Source organism: Neodiprion pinetum, chromosome 5, assembly GCF_021155775.2.
Source record: "Neodiprion pinetum isolate iyNeoPine1 chromosome 5, iyNeoPine1.2, whole genome shotgun sequence".
In the NCBI taxonomy this organism is placed as follows: Eukaryota; Metazoa; Arthropoda; class Insecta; order Hymenoptera; family Diprionidae; genus Neodiprion; species Neodiprion pinetum.
This window is the reverse complement of record NC_060236.1, coordinates 26,109,722-26,126,509: the sequence shown is the minus strand read 5'-3', so window position 1 is coordinate 26,126,509 and position 16,788 is coordinate 26,109,722. Positions and strand designations below refer to the sequence as shown.

Genomic DNA, 16,788 nt, shown 5'->3' with positions numbered 1-16,788 from the left:
TCCTGCAAGCGTACGAGCTGGCAAAGCTGTGCATCAGATTCGAGGTTCGTGCAGACGATAGAAGAAAAAAAAAAACGGAAGAAAAAAATTGATGGAGAAAAATCAACGACCGTGTAACATGAGGCGAAAAAGTGGCCGCTCGAATCGCGGTCGGCGTGGAAAGCTTCGTGCAATCGTATACGTATTGGTTTTATGTACAAACGTTACATACGCGGTGATGATGAGGCGTGTAAAGCGACTCGTGGCACTCGACACCAAAGGCGCTGGTTCTAATATCAGACCATTAAGCTCAATTAAACGGATGCCTGATGATGCACATTCCGTCTGTATAATATACACATCGCGGCGGTATTTTACGCACGTTCTCGTTGCGATAAACCGCTCGAGCCGCAGGGACGAAAGTAAAATTGAAGAATAACAGAAAAAGAGATGAATGATTAAGACGGCGGCGAGAAACCCGTCCATAATTTTATTGACCCAATTAATCCGTATCTGAAGAACTCATTTTATAATGTACTATCTCGTCGTTTTTTTTTGTTTTTTTTTTTTTACCAATTTTCTACCGAATATCAATGTTACAGAGCTTGCCGATATTCGTACAATATCTTTTACTTCTGGATTCGAAAATTGCGGTACAGATACCGTAAATTCAGGATAAATTATCAACTTCTATGAATCTTGCGAGAAGTTTTTATCATCCCGTTGTAGTCTGACGTCTTTCTGATTTTTAATTCTAGGTTTCGAACGCGTCGAATCAACTTTGCGGAGGCTTCGCGGATCGAATTGCGAAAAGCGAGCCGCCGCACGCAAAGCTTGACTGGGAATTTTGCACGCTTGCAAACTTTCCGCGCGTCGCGTCGCAGTTGCAGCTTCTGCGGCTTAGAGGGCTCGGTTTGTGGGTGAAAGTGTACACACGCATTACTTGCCAACCCGCTAAGCGTGAACGGGAAAATTAACCAAATAGTAAACATAATTAGTCGGTGTCACTCGTCGTGACCAAAGAATGAAAATACCGGGTGGAACTCTCACGGGATCTAGTCGAACCCTCGCTGAACCATCGGCGCTGTACAATCGTACGTTTAATTCGTCCCGATCCCCTTTCCACTCCCTTAATTGGCAATTGCTCATGAAGCCCTAATTATGCTTGACGAAAATACGCCGACTATTTCAATCCGAGAACCGCGCGTAGCAGAATTAGGTAAACCCTGTTCATCGCCGTCTCAAAAAATGTCTACATACATAAAACATGTCTCTTAACCTGTCTGTCCGTATGTTTGCTTATAACTCGAGAACTACTGAACCGATTTTGATTCTTTTTTTTTCTGTGAACAACTGCAACGTCTGGTCAGATCTTAGACTACATTTCGTTACAATCAGATCAATAGTTCAGAATGTACAACGATATTTGTAACCCGAGTTGGAAGGTGTCAGAAGAAGAGGTAAAATTCTGTTTTTCGGAACATTGAAACCATTTCTATCAAGCCTAGTGAAATGATCTTTCCTGCGATGAATATATTTAGGGAATATTAAGTCTGTTGCAGCAGGCCATTATTTTTCCTCTGAGAAAATCTTTTGTACGAGATTCTTCTTGAGACATCGACCGACGGTCTGCTTGGCGAGATGTTTGAGGATGAAATATCTCGGCTAGACTAACCGGGACGGTTTTACAACTTGGCATAATGAAAGTCGGTGAACTGAGAACGGTTATAATTCGTTACGGATTATATTGGAAGCCAATTATTGAGGTGTGCAACGCCGAGTGTAGGTCACTTATCATCGTACGTACCGCGAGCTTGCCGAGCTCCAGACGCGATGCAGCTGTGCAGCCGACCGCTGCTGCAATCGTCCCATGATTTTTATACTTCGATTTAATACCCCGTAAGTGGCGCGATAATAATTCTCACCCTATGATTATTTCCATATAACATATTCAAAATTCTTTGATCCCAATCGTTGCAGTTGATGTATAGTAAATGTTTCGTGGTATGGAATGTGGGATAAATGGCAAGCATCTCAGAAAAAAACTACTTGAAGATAAGGATGGGAAAGGAAAATAATACATTGTGTAACAAGGAGGCAAACTCCGTCTTTTCGGGCCGAGTGTAAGTTTGCGATGTGAGTCGTAGGTGAGCACGCATGAGCCGAAAACAAATTTTGGAAATACGCGAGGCGAAAAGACCGTTGCTTCCTTGTTGCAAACGATTATTTATACGGCAAAAGTGTGTTATGCATTTTTTTACTAAGCATGAAATTGAGGTTAGGGTCGCGTAATGTCAAACTTGTTCGTGACAGCGCATGCGCGCAGTGCAGAAAAGACCACATTTAACTCTTACCCCTCAAAGTGGTATCTTCTATACTTTGCGCACGCGCATTCGCAAACACACTCGATCGTCATAGAAATGGGTATTTCGCGTACGGAAAACACGCATGGAAAAACGCATAAACTAGCACGCGTTACATAAAAGTAATTGAATATTTTCAGATTTTACTGGTACTGTTAATTCGAAGGTGCAGAAGAGATGATGGTTTCAAACTGCGCCGTTATGCAAAGTTGTAAATTTGGTTCTCGTTTCTTAACGCTACAAGTGAGTTTGGAATTTTTCGGACCAGTTAAATGCCCGAAGTGTCCATTTTACCAACTTTAGCCGAGAGACTCTAATTCGAGGGTTTCAGATTCCAACACGCCGGGTGTACGTAATGTTTTTGTGTGAATTCTCTCACGATCCCGCGGTCAGTACGACCAACGACGTACGTTGTTAGACGTTATCGCGGCTGGCGTGTCTCTTTCTTTGTCCGCGTTCCTCGTATAACTGACGTTGGCGTAAATCATCGTCCAGTGCGTCATGTAAATCGTACTGCTCGAGGAAGACCGGCTTAAAAGCCACCTCGTACGTCCACTCTGAGAGGCAATTTAAGGGGTGGGCCCAACCCTGAATGCGCTATAACACATCCGTGCGCAGGTGTTGAAACTCGAAATTGTCATCGGGTCCTGAACATTCCAACATGGGCTGATAAGTTTTTGGCAAAAAATAATGGCACGGACTCATTGAAATGATCTTTGATGTAAAATACGAAGCTTTCGTCAAAACGTCCAAAAATTAAACTCTTCATCGCTGTGTATTCTTTGCTTGGGTCAGAGCCGAAAGAAGCATTGTTATTACGTTATTTTTTTCCGTGACTCCCATTAGCCGTTCGACCATCTGGCCATTTAACTCGCGTTGGCTCGCCTCACAACGTGTTGCAATTCTCGGGCATTATTATGGGGGATATTCTTCAGCTCGATCTCGAGCCCGGCACGTGCTGTGTAAGTACTGTAGTTTGCAAAATCTGGCACAGTGATACTCTTCCGACATTTCGTATTATACCTACAGTCCCCGCCGGTTAATCAAGCAATTGTGTGTACAATCATTCGGTAATGATTAATTGTAGCCTAGTTGGTAGGGAGCAGCGGTAGAAAACACACTCGCAATGTAAATCCACGTCTCAGTTACATGTCCTGTGGCAATATTAACCTACAGCCATTACTTAATATATTCTCTTGAAAATCGTGAGTGGTCACTTTTTACTCTCAATTTTCTCTACAGGTACCTAGATTTATCAGTTCGTTAATTGAATGATTAATCCAGTAATTAACCTACTAGCGATGAGCACGTATTTATCCGAGCGGTTGTAACCACTGGTCGATTTGTATTGTATACGTGTACCTACCTACATCAGTTTTCAGAATTGCGAGTTTTCAAAAGAATTTACATGATTTCATAAGATTAAAAGTTTCTGTTTGTTATTTTCAAACATCTCGTGGAGTCTCATAAGTTTCAAAAATCTCACCAGATTTCACTGGATTTTGAAAGATTTCAAATAAAGTGCAAAAATTTTAAAGATTCCAAAAAGTAAAATGTTTTCAGGAATTTCAGAAGAAAGTTCAGGATTTTTAGGAATTTAGATGAAAAGTGCAGAGTTTTCGAGGATTTAAAAAAAAAGCACAGAATATTCAGGGATTTTAAAGAAGTACAGAATTTCAAGGAACTCCTATAGATTGCGCAAAATTGCATTGAACTTTATAAAATTTGAAGAGGTTTCACAAAATTTTAAAAGATCTTACTGGGGTTTTAGAGATTCGATAAGATTTCACGAGTGATGTGCAATAGATTTCAAAGCGTGGTAAACCCTTCGGGTCCGTCTGTAATTGCGCAACTGAAGTGAACAACAGCTCGGAAGAGTTTTCGAATTAAATTTATGACCGTAGGGACACCCGGTAGACGAGTGAGCAGCGCACCTGGTGCGCGTACCGGGCTAGGATATTATTATACAACAATTACACCGTAAGTTTCTGCCATTACAAGCACTTAACCATCGCAGCTCGCATCCCGCATATAAAATGTGCAAAATCTTCACGGCCTGCAGGAATGGCTTCCTCCGCGTGATGGCACCCATCTACATACACCTATAGCATCGCAATCCTCGCCGCGGCAGACGTGAACAAAGTCTCTCACGTATTATTTACCCCTTTTTTCAAAACGAGAAGAAACGATCCCGCGAAAGGTCCATGCATGCTTGCAACCGAGTTTGCAATGTCCTGCGCGATGATAATTGTAGGTTCGCAATAATCGTACGGTACAAAAACCGGATGCTGAACCGGCGTAAAGGTGCAAGCAGGGGCAATAAACAGACTCTATTTACACCTGTACAGTTTGTAATATATACGTGTAGTAAAACCTCGATTAGCAATAAAGGTGAAAACGGGTTACACTCTGATTTCAAGGATTCATCGCACACCCGCCGGCTGATGCCGTGGCTCTGCGATGCTGACGGTAAGTCCCGTAGTTATCCCTTAGCCGCGTCGAATCGCGTTTGTTGCACATCAAGTTTCCTTTATAGACCCGCTTTGCAGTCTTCGATGCACTTTGATTTGGATGCGCGTCAACTTTCGCATACCTTTGATACCTATCCATATCTACTCAGCAGCCCGAGAGTTGTTTAAAATTAAAAACTATATTTTTCGTTATTATGTAGGTACAGCAATACATTCGGTAAAGCATTGGGTATAATGTAGCGAATTTCGGAGATCTTCAAAGCTGTTTGGTACCGTTTACTGAACTATCTCAAAACTGGATCTTTCTATTCACCCCCTTTCCATCCATTCAACCATAATCCCAACAGTACTTAATCCGAGATGTCGAACCCTAAGCGAAGGTAGCGAGTTCTTGTTATTCATCCATACATTCAACCATCATATTGAAATTACTTGAAGTGAACTTTGGAAGCCCACGTTGAGGTGGTGAATCTTTTCCACCCGTCCATCCATCCGACCATCATCTCAACAGTACTCGAACCATGATGTTGAGCGACGCGTCAAGGTGACGAGATCTCGAATGCAGTTGGACAGTTTCTTAGCGTGCAAAACGTTAGCGAGTGCATTAGCGCTACGTTAGTGTCGCACAACGAAGTAATTGCCGCGTTAAACCGTGATGCGAGAGTGATACAATTAGGTTTCTTCATATCCGGTTGCGTTTCGTTTTTTCATTTCCCGACCACTCACCCTGCGCATCTGTCTCCGTATCGCGTATCAGGGCTCTGCCTGACCTCGTGGATGAAAATCTACGCGTTACGCCCAGGTAGTCGAGCCACCGCGCGACGCGTGACGTAGATGCGCACGCGCTACTCGCTGCGCTGCGCCGCGGCGACATGCGTGCGACAGTGCGTGTCTCGGGGCTCATTAGGTATGCGCCTAACGTGCGCTGCCCTCAGATCTCGTGCGATATAATTTTCTAGTTCCAAGCCGGTCCCGGCTCCGCCGTATGTCGCGCGCTTGCAGCCTCTGCTCTTATACCCGCCTAGCTCGCTCTGACCGACCAGCAATTATTTCACCCTGCCCTCCACGGGTCCAGGATAACCGTCATATTGCCGAGTATGCATTATACGATTTGCTAGTGGATGGTCAGGTTGAAATTTTCCTCCCCGTTGAGCATTCGAATTGACGTAATACTTCAAACGTAGCGTTGAGAAGCGCATTTGTCGAAATATTCAGGGGTAGCAAGAAAGCGAAATATAACAACATTCTATTAGGGTTGTGCAAAAGTTCTTGGCGTTCTTTTATAGAAAATAGTCTTTTTGCATGCGCATCTGTTTTACCGCGATTAAATTGGGACAACATGCAATGGCGAATATACATTTTATCGATTTACATTTTTTGCACAAACTTTCACGATAAGAACAAGCTATTTTCTCTATAGGTTATGGTCAGTTTTGGAGCACATACAATACAGATATGCTTGCGATAGAAGAGCAAAATCTTGAACAGAACCAACGTTAGGTATCGTCATCCAAGTGCAACGCCGAGAACTTTTGCACACCCCTAATAAAATGATGAATTTATTATCGACCAAACTTTTCTTGTCATTCTTTTGAAATGAATGCGAAACTAGACAAGACTACACCTAGATTTGTGGTGGTCAGTTCCGCAGATTCAATGCAACTTGCTGTGCCAGTTGTTTTCTGATGTTGTAAAGACATACAATGTACGTACATACCATATCAGTTCTCAGCTCCAGCTGTCGAAGTCTTGTCAGCCCATCACTGGCAGTTTCGATTTCGTATCTTGAGAATAGTAGAATCACCTCATCCGGTAACCTCAAACTCTAAGATCATGAATAAGTCTTCCTTCGTATCCTTTCCTGAAAAAGTGCAACAAAAGTGTTTCAATTGCGAAACGGTTTTATTTAAGTAAATTCCCGAGAGCGTTAAAAGAATGGAATACAATAAGTTGTTTTCAAAACTACCCGAAATCAAAGATCATTAATTGACTTCACAAAATCCAGATAATGTCCGAAAAAAATCCGAATTTTCGATCCGGAGTAAATGCACGAGCGTACAACAATCCTGATAAAAGCTTCTAAAATCGCGAAATCGGTATTTCACAAATAATTAAATCGGACTGTCGCGGTTTGCTGGGTAACCGCATCGCCGTGGTTCGCGTGCGTTACTCGGAATTAAGTTGATGGTTGTAATCCCGAGACCGCATGCCAAAGCTGAACGGCTAAAGCCATTGTGGACAGATAGCGGTGGTTCCTAGGTTCACTTCTGACTTCGAGAATGAGGAACTGTCGCTTTCCTACGTCCAGCGTAATGATGTAAAAAGGAAACGAAGATGGACGCTCGGACATTTTGCCTTCTCCCATCAGTGCTTTAGCGTGAAACTGCATAGCAATGAGCGCATACCTTCGTTGCGGTTACTCGTAAACGACTGCTGCTGTATTGTCATCGATGATGCACCTCGAGACTGCGTTCAAATGAGAAACAAGCCAGACGGCTGAAGCAGACAACCGGCTGCTTGTTGGTGACAAAAATCGGACTTATCAAGGGCCTCGGGGGCACAAAATCACGGCCAATGAAACGTGAACTACGATTTGAGGTAAGCGTTTGCCGCGCCGGTTGAAGTAAAAGTTTAAGGGACGTAGGAAGCGGTGTATGAACGAGCGGACTGCAAATGATAATATTTGTCTTTAGCGTTTGTTCAAATGTTTGAGAGAGGTTTGGTCAGGTGGAGAAGGTCGACTGACCGCCGAGCGCCGCGGTGCACCAAAACGAACCGAACTGAGGAACGTTCCGTTAAAACAGGAAATGCCCGAGTGTCGCGCAAGCTGGCATTATGCAACACGAGTTGGTCAATATAAAGACGCAACGAAGGGTATGAAACCCAATAGTCCGTCTTTCCTCTCCCTCCCCGTTACCAATCACATCGAACTCCGTTTCCACCTTTGCTATTTGCATCGTCGAATACCGGAATGAAGATCGGCCGTTGAGATTAAGTGAGCCAGGGCACCCGTGCATCCCGTGAAATTAGAGATTATTCATTTTCCAAACGTCGTTTCCGAATCTCCATCTGCAGCCCCGAATAACTCCGGGGAGTCTGCTGAACTGGACCAGATATATAATAAACCAGGGAAAAGAAACGCTCTGCAGTGCAGAAGAGAAGAAGGAGGAGGAGGACAAGGAACGGTGGAACACAAGTCCGTTCTCCGCTCTGGGAGGGGCTGTAGCGGTAAAGAGATTCGACTGCACAATGGAATTGTGTCTCCTGCATTGGGAGTCGGAACGATTCTATACCTTGGGTACGTGTGTGCACGCAGCGAGCCAAGCAGCACCTCGGGGGCGCCCACAATACACGTGCCCAGTACCGTGGTATGTCGGATATGCCGACTATGCCGGGGCCATGTTCTCGTTTTGATCCGTGTGCCAGATAAGATCGCCCTTTGTTACAAAGGCTCGTGCCTTCGGGACTGGGACTCGGACTCGGACTGGGACTGGGACTCCGCGGGACCCGGAGAATGTACGCGTATAGGTACGTCCTGGAGGAGAACCAACGTGGACTTGGCTGCCGTTCCTGCATCCTCGATTTTCTTCCTCCGCAAAAACTTTATCCTTTCCGAGGTACCGGGTTCTTAACTTTTCCAGTAACGGGAGACGTAAGAGTTAATTGCAACAAGTTCGAAACTTCAGACCGTCGGGATGTTGGATTCATATTCAGCCCATCTATTATTCGACGTATACTTCGTAAAGAAGTGAATAGTGCAAATCGGGGTACAGCTGAATGCTGATGTTGAATATTCATGGGGTATCAACTTTCGATCGTTGCTACGAAAATTTCAGAAACACGAAGCTCTTCTTTGGACAAGAAAAAATTATACCTATACTCGTCAATTAGTTAGAAAAGATTTTGAATAAAGAACGTTCATTAAGTTTCATTTATAGTGAGAGAAGATTAATTCATTTTATGGTATTTTATACACCTTTTGTGGGGTCTCTTATTTTCCCATGCATACATATATCCAATGGACACCTACCCAGCGACCAATGACTGTTGAGATGTTCCGTCAAGATTGCTGTAACACTGATTGCTGCGTGATACAATCCATTCCTCTTTACTTGTCACAAATTATCCCCCCTTACCATTGCATGTCAAATCGAAGTCGTTACCTAACTACAGTAGAAAGGCCCAGAGATCTTTCGAATAGATGGAAAGTACCTAAACAGTTTGTAAATCAGTACTAAGTCCAGTTTTTATGAGTACTAATGAATGTCAGCAGAACTGAACGCACCATACCGTCATGCATTCTGTTGCTACATTCAAGTTGCATCCATATTAGCCCGTAATCACCTAATCGAAAAATACAAATGATTTATTGTACACTGGTGTCCGGGTAAAATTAACGCAGAGTAAATGTAATTCCAAGCGCACTGGTGAATCCAATTATCATTAGCATGGTTGGATATTTATTGATTTATACCATCGTCACTACAGCGAAAGTCCCACCGACATAAACAAACACCGAATAGACGTATTTGCAGATGCACAAAGAAGGGTATCCGAATAGCTAGTCCCGATGCAATTGAAACAAATGTCAAACATTGAGCTTTTTATGCTCTCCCGATTCACACAATCCAATATATCAGCGCACAATCTCGCTACCGGAAAGAAAGGACCTTTTACACCTTGTCAACCGGTACCTCCATTCGTCTGACACTGAACGAAATGATCACGTTATTTCAAAGAGCCAATTATCCTGATTCTCATTCTTCATTCTACTGTGACATCGGTGAGCCGATGCCTGGTGTTACGGTGTCTCACTACATTGCTGCGCAAGGCTGGTAGCTCATCGCGCGAGTGCCTTTTACTGTCCCTAATTGATTCGTATACCGGTGACGAAGGTGACCAAGAAAGCCGAGGAATCCCTGTATAGAATCACACGATCTGAGAGTATTTCTCGTCTCTTACGGGTGGCTCTAGCAGTTCTTCGAGATCTCCGATTGTCCGTTACCATTGTACCCCGGCGTGATCGGTGCGCCGTGAGGCGTAGGGTAAGACTTTTATCCTCGCCGATCGGCACGATGTTATCTTCCCCGTTTGATTATGGCCGAGAAGTCGAGGCTCATCTTCGACCCGGGTGTTGGGAGGAAAATTCCTCGCGAGTCGACACCGTTATACTCTGATCCACGTTGCGGGGTCGCTCTCTTAGTACGCGTAAGTCACGTAGCCCGTACCTCGTTTGCGAAATGGCTATCATTCCCAGCAGAAATTTGCCAATCTACTTCGGCGACTGCAGCGGCAGCTAGTCCTGGGCTTCAAGGCCCAGATGCGCTGGTGATCAAATCGATTCGCGATGCGTCCGAGAAACTCGATTTGCTCCGCGGACCCCGTCGCTTCGCACCGCCAACGTCTCTCCTTGGCTATCCGCCATCTCGCACGGCATTAGGCAAATCATCCATCAGGCCACTCGCTTCGTGATGGAATACCCGATCATCTAAATGTTTTCAAGCTTCATTAACTGCTCGTTCTCTTTCTCTCCGCCAGTAACCAGAGCAGAATGGATAGTGCATGAAAAACTTCGTCTCCAATTTCTTCATTTATATTGAATGCTCGAGATGATCTGGGAATGACCGAGAGATTACCGAGAGATAGTTGTATAGTGTCGATTTTCACCGTTTTCACAGTTTATAAAACAAAGCTTGTTCACTTTACAAATTTTATCGATACTGAGAATGCGAATTTCACAGATGTTAGTAAAACGGAACGTCGAATGATTGCCGTCTACATTTCGATGCAATCAAAATTGTCTATAAAATAGAACGCATGAGTAATCGATCACAATCGGGACAAAGTGCTGTCAATATGGAAGGACGCTTTCCAACATTGACACACATTTACTAACGAGGATTAATGAATTACGAAAGTAGCGTCATCGGCGAGATCCTGTCGCAGGTGCAGGTTACAGACGGACATTCATGGCGATGGCTAATAACAAAAGGAATAGTGAAAACAAAAAATTATAGGATAAAAAGAACAAAAACGCGAAGAGAAGAAAAGCCGTGATCGATGTCACGGATATCGCTTACACGCATGGGTAGCCTGCACCTACCTGCGAGCCTTAACCAGGAATAATCGAGTACAGCTAATCCTATGGAACACCTTCTATAAGCCGACGAAACGGTTTGGTATGGGATGAAAAGCGCGTCGAAGGCGGGCCGGCCAAGGTGCATAAGGCACTAGGGCTGAAGGCTGATGGTCGGCGGGAAGAGCATGCCGAGAGCCACCCAATACCCGCCCGCGGGTGCAACGACCCTGCTGACCTTTGTCCGGTCCGCGACCTGGCCTGCAGCCTCCTTGAGCCTGGAGCCTCGGAACGAACTCATCGTCAGAGCTCCGCGGGGCAGGTGATCGTTTCCTTGCCCAGACGGTATTCCCGTCTATGTTAGTCGGCACGAGCACCAAACGCCTTTGCATACGCGTGCTTCGAAATTAAATCTCTGTTTACTCTCTTTTTTGTGTCATTATATTCTTGCGGTCTCGGACGCAAAATAACCGGGTTTTGTCGGTTAGGGTTTAGGAATAATCCTCAGTCTTCGGTTTTTTGAAGATGATTCAGGTTAACGGACCACTGGTCCTGCTACTCGTAGCTGAGGTAAGTGCACGACAGGAGAGCATCGCCATTAGAAACTGCGCATTCCAAAATAATCACAAAACACTTTCTGCACTTTCTTCTCGACCAAAACTCTCTTGTTGCAAATACTTCTCTTCTTTCACTATAGAAATCTTCCATCGCTCACCAAAGGCGTTTTTTTTTTTTTTTTATCAATTCGAATGGTTACGAGACAGTAATCGATTTACACTAAACTGCGCCCATATGATATTGCATTCATTACTCACCATGGCACAGAGCTATTCATTATTGATCGTATCCACCATGAACCCAGCAATTTCGAGCTTGACCTTCAAGCTTTTATTCGAATTCTCTAGATCTCGTTGTCGCGACACGTTGCTCACGTGTTTGAGATAGTTGTGGTACGAGTAGTTAGTTAACGAGTCGTCCCAAGTTAACGGGAGTTTAAAAGGGATTGCTCTTGAAATGGTTCAACACTTGACGATTACGTGTTCACTGCAGCATTGCCTCGTTGCGATGGAGTAAAATGTGAGCCACAGGGTTTGAGTCCTGGAGCAGGTTGCGCTTATCTCGCATTATACAACCTCCAGATTTTTACTGCGCTGTTAAAACTTGACTCGAAGAGGTGGGCTGCTCTCTTCACTTCGCTCCTCTCTGTATTTTTTATTCATTTCAATGTCACGAGGTGCATGCAGCTCTCGCATGGCGCAATTAAGAGAAAATCCTTTCTGAAGAATGAATTCTGAAGGCTGCAGGAGACGCTGACTGGAAATAAGTATATTGATTAAGGGTCCACAAATTTCTTGAATGTTCGAAATAATTCAACTATTTTCTCATCACTAAGGAGTGAGGAAATGAAATATGAAAAATTGTACCGGTGCTCATGGTTTTTATTGTAGTTATGTACGTGTATTGTAAAGTGAGTAAAGATTCGAAGTTCGACGTTCGTTAAAAACGTCGACACGAAAGAAGTGTACGAGCACTGATGAGCGATATCGAAGAATCCGTTCCCCTCCGGCCAATCGATGGAAAATGTGCGTCAATTACGAAGGTTGAAGATGGATGTGCGTCCTCAATCAAACAATCACTCAAGCTCTGTCGTTAAAATCGAATGTTACTTTCTTGCGTGGCTTCTTTCATTCGTGAATTTATGCGTCGTTTCTTGTCGAACGGCTTTTCAATGTGCCTCCTACAGGTTACAGTGCAGAGGCGCTCCGTGCACCGCAGCCGTAATGCAGAGCGAGTAATTTGCAGTGTGAGGCAAGAACTCTCGGATCGCTGTTGAGTTAAGAGACAGCGAGGATATCGCATAATTTCTAACGAGCCTAGTGGCTGGCCGGCCGGCTGGTAGGTTGGCACTTTTCTCCTGCCGCGTACCAGCGCTGCTCCGAAGTGCCGATAAAGCGAACCAGCTTGTACATCTATTGGGTATTAGAAACAAGGTAAATTGGCGAGGATCTTCCCGTTCACACTGATATCGCGGTCGGGAGAAGAAAGCTGCGAGCTGTGAAGTACAACGCGGCGCTGATTGTTTCATAAATCATCGACTACAGCCTCGCGTTATCCCGTGGCATGCATTGACGGTGGTCTTATAAATTGCCACACGCGATACGCTGACGAGCCTTTCTATGCAACTCTGCCGAAGCTTCTCACTCCGCTGGACGATGACTCCGTGTATAAATCCGTCCAGTTAAGGAGACTAGGAAGCGACAATTTTCCATTTTTTCTTTTTTTTTTATTCTGTTACGCAAGAAAAATTGAAAAATTTCACATACAGTCTGTGGAGGAACATCCGGTGAAGAGAATGGCGTTTGAAAATTGCCGAAAACTCTAACCGTTCATTCGAAATCGTGGCCATCGGGGAGCAGAGCATGAGACGCATGGTCTTCTTTATCCACCCACCGCCACTCTCTTAAATGATTATGTTTTTTAAGCTTTAACCACTCATTTTTATAGCCAAAACTCCAATAAAAACTTTCTAAAAAATAAACTCTATGACTGGTTGTTTCAGTTCTTCACAAATGCCATTTGAATCTTATCCCATTTTTGGCCTATTTTCGCTTCCTAGTCCCTTTAAGACGAACGGTAAATAGAAAAACAAGGTGAATACAAATGATCAGGAACATAAAAACGACTGTTTAAACGACATGCGACGCAAAGAAAGACTTGAGAGAAGAACAAACGATAAGAAGATCCTACCACATGCCACAAGCTTCGGTTGGCTCTGCTTACGTTAACGAATGTACTCCACAAATTCGGTCGTTTTCATTGTATCCTCTGTATCTTTATTTTCGGAAAAACTTCACCGTTCCCTCTCTCCTTCTCGCTTGCTCCTGTACAACGTCGTTAGGGTAAAGGATCCGCAGCTTCAGCAGAAGCAGAAGGCAGACGGGCCGAGGAACCTAAGTGCGAAGTCTAACGGTTATAAACCATTAGCGAGTTACGACCCGAAGGTTCACCTTCACAGCGTGCCTAACGTCAAGCCGAGGGGCTGCGAATATAACCGCGTTCGCAAGCGAGTCAAGCAATCACCTATGTCATTCCCCCGACAGTCAGTCAAGTCTCAAACTCCTCACGTACACATCGACCGTCGCGGCACACCTACGTGTGTACCTAAAAGAGATTACCTGTCCAGACCTCCTCTCGTACCTCCGTCTCGTCTCGCCTCGACGAACACGGCTGTGCCTGTAGGTATGAGTGAAATTTTTCTTACCTTTTTTCCTCCGCTCGTTTTTCTCATCCAGAGTTCAATCTCAATGCTGTTACTGTTGAAGCTCACGCGCTTCCTATTATTTTTTAGGGGCACTAAACTTTGTCATTTATGGTTCAATCAATTAAAGCTACATAACATATGGAAACACGAAATTAAAATGGGAGTCTCGATCCTCCATGATCTTTCAGTTCTCAACAACGACCTGAAAACCTAAAATCGAAAAATTGAATTATTTTGAAATAGTAAATTACTGATAAGACAATCGCAAAAGCATGATCCAGCTTTCAGAATTATTCACTTGCAGCACTTATGAGTCAAAGATTAACGACCGTAGAATTTTTGATTACAGGGTCACCTGAAACGTTTAGAGTCACGTCCAACGAACGTAGCAGCGGTGATTGAGAGTTGTTCGTTCCCTTTTGCCTCGTTTACCTGTTGTATACCTTTTTGTTGTAGGTTTGTACCAATTTTCACTCTATCTGGCATGTTTTAACTCTTGACAATGGTCCCATTTGCTTGAGCAAGGTGAGGTTGTCATTTCAGCCGTAGAGATGAAAAATAAGGTAGATAAAAGAGAGGGAGGAAGGGTCCATTGGGATTGACGGAGACGGGTTGGCGTTACAAATTAGCAGAAAGCGTTGGGTCGGTCGCATCTGGACGAGACGAACCCCAATCCATGCCGTATGATTTACAGCACCGTGTCCGAGTGATGCATTGCGAGCTTACGACAAAATTGTGATCAGCGAAGCTGGGTAACGATTCAACCGTTCAAACTGTCTAATCTTTGCAGCTGAAACCATTGGTAACGTGAACTATTCGATTCAACGACTGTGATTTGTAATCGAATATGTTCGGGTTTGTAATCGACGGAATGCGATGCTGCACTGTGCAGAATATAGTATTGCATCCATCAAGTACTCGCGTCGTTTAAGTCTGTATGACTTTCCAATACGCATTTAAGTGCGTAACTTGCATGAGGTACGCCCACGTTCGGATAGCCGAGAATGCACTTCAACTTGAGGCATCTGACGACGAGAGAATGCGGGAGATAGAGAGAGTGAGAGAGACGGCGACAAGACAATGACTGTAAATTACTTTAATTATTTAATTTACATTTTCTATAATCACTGTCGCTGCAGCTACCGCAGACGCTAATTTATTGAAATTGCCTTTCCTCTTGCCGTACTGCAGCAGGAACGCCGAACGACGACCCTTGCTGCGATTCTCGTTAGGGCGAGGTCGAACGCTAAATTTTAGCGAAGGGTAAACGAACGACTCACGTTTCAAAATTGTACTTTCTTTAGGCGATCTTTCAAGGCTCCCGCGGATCTCTCTCTTATTTTTCCTTGATTGGGAACATGGATGTCTAGATCAACATCTCGGCGTTCTCAAACTCCTTTATTCGCCCAAAAAACTAATATTAGCATTCCTTTGAGGAATGATTGCCATAATTCCACTGACCCCACGTTTCTCCCATTCATCAAAATTGACTCACACCGGTCCCCTCAATTACATCTCAAAGATAATCAAATTTGTTTTTGCTCATATAACGCAGGTTGAACCAGAGTTGAGCTTTGGAATGCGATGCACAAGAGTGCATCAACGAGCAAGAGAGTGTAATGTTCATTAGTTCATGTAAGAACACCAACAAGTAACGCTAGTACTTATGCATCGGAGCATCCTAAGCATAATCTATTCTACTTAATCTCTCTCTCTCTCTCTTCTCGTTTGTCTCAACGTTGTTATACAAGAAGTTTAAAACGCGAAAGGAAGTACCCGTCCAATTTGGTTTCATCTTCGCCGTGCCATATCAAGGTTTGGTGGATGTGATTTACTATCCTTTCCTATTTCTAAGCATACTGCTTCTTAATTCAACCCTAAACTTCCCCATTTTCTCTATATCATGACTACTTGAACCTTTATTTAGCACATCAATGCCTCATTGCCTTTTCGTATGTTTGGACTTGGAATGGTTGCATAATCATCTTCTTAGAATAAGTTAACCAGAGAGGTAATTTGGCCGAGATATGTCAATTACGGGATCGTCGGAGTGCGTAATGTCTCTTGGCGTATTGTGAGAGTACCGACATTGGGAACAATTGATAGGCACATTATTGCACCCTAGAAGGTACGAATGCGGAAGCATCTCCGATCCGGGAATGAGGATGATGAATTGCCGTACACGTGTATATGGAACGCGGGACGAAAATGCGACGTCGGTTTCAGGAAAGGGTAAATCAGCTCGAGATAACCCGTGTTAATATCGCGACGAACTCGAGTCGAATAACGGAATCATTAGGCACACCCGAGACAGATACTTCGAATTTAGGCTTTTCGGTTGGAGACAACCGCGAGTTCCCCGCCAAACTTTCGTAATTAGCCGACGTTAAATACCCGGCTGGATTATGGCCTGTGCTGCATGCTGTTTCAACTAATCCTCATCGCCCTTCCAGCCCACGCATAGTAATTTATACATCTGTAGGTGGATGTGACGCTCCGGAGAAAAGGGTAAGAGGCCCAATTCGTGAGATTTCGACCCGCCGCCCATCGATTTTCATTGATCTCTTTTCCGTCGACGATTAGCTCTCCGTTATCCAGACAGAAGCGAGACGGTAGAAGGAGAGGAAAGGTAACAAC

The 16,788-nt window shown here is 44.2% G+C and overlaps 1 protein-coding gene across 3 annotated transcripts in view; it reads right to left on the bottom strand.

Annotated features, from left to right (window-relative positions):
- LOC138190962 (uncharacterized) overlaps positions 1–16,788 on the bottom strand; it is an 85,401-nt gene that overhangs the window by 4,125 nt on the left and 64,488 nt on the right. For all 3 annotated transcript variants that reach the window (XR_011177120.1, XR_011177121.1, XR_011177122.1), the window contains one exon: positions 6,531–6,674. The gene's annotated coding sequence lies outside the window, so the exon portion shown is untranslated. The remainder of the gene's footprint in view (positions 1–6,530; positions 6,675–16,788) is intronic.